Source organism: Salvelinus sp. IW2-2015, linkage group LG6.2 (assembly GCF_002910315.2).
Source record: "Salvelinus sp. IW2-2015 linkage group LG6.2, ASM291031v2, whole genome shotgun sequence".
NCBI lineage: Eukaryota > Metazoa > Chordata > Actinopteri > Salmoniformes > Salmonidae > Salvelinus > Salvelinus sp. IW2-2015.
Genome location: NC_036846.1, coordinates 1,312,583 through 1,317,267, shown reverse-complemented (window position 1 = coordinate 1,317,267; position 4,685 = coordinate 1,312,583).

The window sequence follows — 4,685 nt, the reverse complement described above, 5'->3', positions numbered from 1 at the left end:
CGATCGAGACGGCCTACAGGGAGAGGTGAGGGCCCTCGGAGTGTGGTGTCAGGAAAATAACCTCACACTCAACGTCAACAAAACAAAGGAGATGATTGTGGACTTCAGGAAACAGCAGAGGGAGCACCCCCTATCCACATCGACGGGTCAGTAGTGGAGAAGGTGGAAAGTTTTTAAGTTCCTCGGTGTACACATCACGGACAAACTGAATTGGTCCACCCACACAGACAGCGTTGTGAAGAAGGCGCAGCAGCGCCTCTTCAACCTCAGGAGGCTGAAGAATTCGGCTTGTCACCAAAAGCACTCACAAACAATTCTACAGATGCACAATCGAGAGCATCCTGTCGGGCTGTATCACCGCCTGGTACGGCAACTGCTCCGCCCACAACCGTAAGGCTCTCCAGAGGGTAGTGAGGTCTGCAGAACGCATCACCGGGGCAAACTACCTGCCCTCCAGGACACCTACACCACCCGATGTCACAGGAAGCCATAAAGATCATCAAGGACAACAACCACCTAAGCCACTGCCTGTTCACCCCGCTTACATCCAGAAGGCGAGGTCAGTACAGGTGCATCAAAGCAGGACCGAGAGACTGAAAACAGCTTCTATCTCAAGGCCATCAGACTGATAAACAGCCACCACTAACATTTAGCGGCCGCTGCCAACATACTGACTCAACTCCAGCCACTTTAATAATGGGAATTTGATGGAAATTATGTAAAAATGTACCACTAGCCACTTTAAACAATGCCACTTAATATAATTTAAATTTTATTTTTTTTAATTTTATGTTTTTATTTTTTTAAAAATTCACCTTTATTTAACCAGTAGGCTAGTTGAGAACAAGTTCTCATTTGCAACTGCGACCTGGCCAAGATAAAGCATAGCAGTGTGAACAGACAACACAGAGTTACACATGGAATAAACAATAACAAGTCAATAACATGGTAGAAAAAAAAAGAGAATCTATATACAATGTGTGCCAAAGCATGAGGTAGGCATAAATCGAATAATTACAATTTAGCAGATTAACAACTGAGTGATAAATCATCAGATGATCATGTGCAAGAAGAGATGTACTTGGTGTGCAAAAGGCAGAAAAAGTAAATAATAAAAGCAGTATGGGGGTGAGGTAGGTAAATTGGGTGGGTAGTTTACAGATGGACTATGTACAGCTGCAGCGATCGTTAGCTGCTCGGATAGCAGATTTTTAAAGTTGTTGAGGGAGATAAAAGTCTCCAACTTCAGAGATTTTTGCAATTCGTTCCAGTCGCAGGCAGCAGAGAACTGAAGGAAAGGCGTCCAATGAGGTTTTGGCTTTAGGGATGATCAGTGAGAATACACCTGCTGGAGCGCGGTGTTGCGGGTGTGTGTAGCCATCGTGACCAGTGAACTGAGATAAGGCGGGCACTTTACCTAGCATAGCCTTGTAGATGACCTGGAGCCAGTGGGTCTGACGACGAACATGTAGCGAGGGCCAGCGACTAGGGCATACAGTCGCAGTGGTGGGTCGTATAAGGTGCTTTAGTAACAAAACGAATGGCACTGTGATAAACTGCATCCAGTTTGCTGAGTAGAGTATTGGAAGCTATTTTGTAGATGACATCGCCGAAGTCGAGGATCGGTAGGATAGTCAGTTTTACTAAGGTAAGTTTGGCGGCGTGAGTGAAGGAGGCTTTGTTGCGGAATAGAAAGCCGATTCTTGCTTTGATTTTGGATTGGAGATGTTTGATATGAGTCTGGAAGGAGAGTTTGCAGTCTAGCCAGACACCTAGGTACTTATAGATGTCCACATATTCTAGGTCGAACCGTCCAGGGTGGTGATGCTAGTCGGGCGTGCGGGTGCAGGCAGCGAACGGTTGAAAAGCATGCATTTGGTTTTACTAGCGTTTAAGAGCAGTTGGAGGCCACGGAAGGAGTGTTGTATGGCATTGAAGCTCGTTTGGAGGTTAGATAGTACAGTGTCCAAGGAAGGGCCGGAAGTATATAGAATGGTGTCGTCTGCGTAGAGTGGATCAGGGAATCGCCCGCAGCAAAGAGCAACATCATTGATGTATACAGAGAAAAGAGTCGGCCCGAGAATTGAACCCTGTGGTACCCCCATAGAGACTGCCAGAGGACCGGACAACATGCCCTCCGATTTGACACACTGAACTCTGTCTGCAAAGAAGTTGGTGAACCAGGCAAGGCAGTCATTAGAAAACCGAGGCTACTGAGTCTGCCGATAAGATATGGTGATTGACAGAGTCGAAAGCCTTGGCCAGGTCGATGAAGACGGCTGCACAGTAATGTCTTTTATCGATGCGTTATGATATCGTTTAGTACCTTGAGCGTGGCTGAGGTGCACCCATGACCGGCTCGGAAACCGGATTGCACAGCGGAGAAGGTACGGTGGGATTCGAGATGGTCATGATCTGTTTGTTGACTGGCTTTCGAAGACCTTAGATAGGCAGGGCAGGATGGATATAGGTCTGTAACAGTTTGGGTCCGGGTGTCTCCCCCTTTAGAAAGGGGAGGACCACTCCGCTCTCATGTATTGTTTGAGGCCAATTCTGGCCTTTGAGGCTACCATCCTCTCATCGATTGACACGTTCTGGGCTGGCTGAAAGTACGTCTTGCAGGCCTCAACAATGCTGGAGTAGAGAGGTTTGATTTTGCACAGTCTATCAAACGTTGCTGTGCCTCTCTTCTTCTCATTCTCTTCATCAACCTTTGGGTCACTGATATGAAGCGCCTGTGAAAGAACCAGAAACCTTTTGCAGGACATAACAGTCATGGGGAAAGGCAGTTGGTAGAGAGATGACGTTTTCCAGTAGTCCTTCAGGCTTTTCAGCTTCACCAGCCCCATGTAGATGACCAGTGAAAGGTAGCAGAAAAAGTCTGACATGGATATGGGCTTCCATGCTACCTTTTTGCCTGCTTGCTTCTTCTCCCCATACTTATTCGTGTTAGACACGAGCGAATCTACAACAGATTGTGTGAAAAACAGCTGAAGGGGGCTGTAAGTTGCRGTCGAGTTCACCTGAGGTCCTGGCTTCCTTTTCGGCCTAAAAGTTGGTTGGGGTGGCTCCACATCATCTTCTAGGACAGTGTGCCAACGCCCTTCTGTCCCTCTGTTAGCGGGTGGCACACTTCCCCTCTTCCTCTTCTTTGTCAGTGCCTTCACACCTCTAGATGGCCCGGGAGGTGTGGAGTCAGAGACAGCAGGGGTACAGATGGATGAACCAGCTTCAGAGGGGGATGGACAAGTTGGCAATGGGGGCTCCCAGTCGGAGTCAGTGCCACTGTGAAAGAAAATTTTCAGTTAGAATMRTTTCACATATGAGCCCTGTATCAACAGGTATAATAAACATATATATAGAGTACAGGGAACATAAAGTGCTGTTCCATTTCACTTTGGCCATTGTTGTGGGCCTGCCTCAAATAGGCTATTTCATGTGGGGGTGGGGTGGAGCAGCAGTTGCTAGACCATGCTCCCTCTAATCCCTAACATGTAGACTGATTGGAGGAAGCATGCTGGCTGTGTTGAGATGTATGGGTTTGCTTACATTCTACACCATACCATTTATATATATATATATATATATATATACACTGCTCAAAAAAAATCAAAGGGGAACACTTAAACAACACCATGTAACTCCAAGTCAATCAACACTTCTGTGAAATCAAACTGTCCCTTCGGAATCTAAACACTGATTTGACATAAATTTCACATGCTGGTTGTGCAATGGATATAGCAACAGGGTGAAATTATTAGGCAATTAGCAAGACACCCCAATAAAGGAGATGGTTCTGCAGGTGTTGACCACAGACCACTTCTCAGTTCTATGCTTCCTGCGCTGATGTTTATTGGTCACTTTTGCATGCTGGCGGTGCTTTCACTCGTAGTGGTAGCCATGAGACGGAGTCCTACAACCCAACACAAGTGGCTCAGGTAGTGCAGCTCATCCAGGGTGGCACATCATGGCGAGCTGTTGGCAGAAGGTTTGCCGTGTTGTCAGCTAGTGTCGAGAGAAATGGAGGTCTCACCAAGGAGACAGGCCAGTACAATCAGGATGACGTGAGGAGGCCGTAGGAGGGCAACAACCCAGCAGCAGGACCGCTACCTCCGCCTTTGTGCAGAAGGAGCAGGAGGAGCACTGCCAGAGCCCTGCAAAATGACCTCAGCCAGCGCACCAATGTGCATGTGTTCTGCTCAAACGGTCAGAAAGACTCCATGAGGGTGGTATGAGGGCCCGACGTCCAAGGTGGGGTTGTGCTTACAGCCCAAAACCGTGCAGGATGTTTGGCATTTGCCAGAGAACACCAAGATTGGCAAATTCGCCACTGGCGCCCTGTGCTCTTCACAGATGAAGCAGGTTCACACTGAGCACATGTGACAGACGTGACAGTCTGGAGACGCCGTGGAGAACATTCTGCTGCCTGCAACATCCTCCAGCTATGCCCGGTTGGCGCTGGGTCAGTCATTGGTGGGTGGGGTGGCATTTCTTTGGGGGCCGCACAGCCCTCCATGGGCTCGCCAGAGGTAGCCTGACTGCCATTAGGTACGAGATGAGATCTTCAGACCCCTTGTGAGACCATATGCTGGTGTGGTTGCCCTGGTTCCTCCTATCCAAGACAATGCTAGAGCTCATGTGGCTGGACTTGTGTCAGCAGTTCTGCAAGAGGAAGCATTGATGCT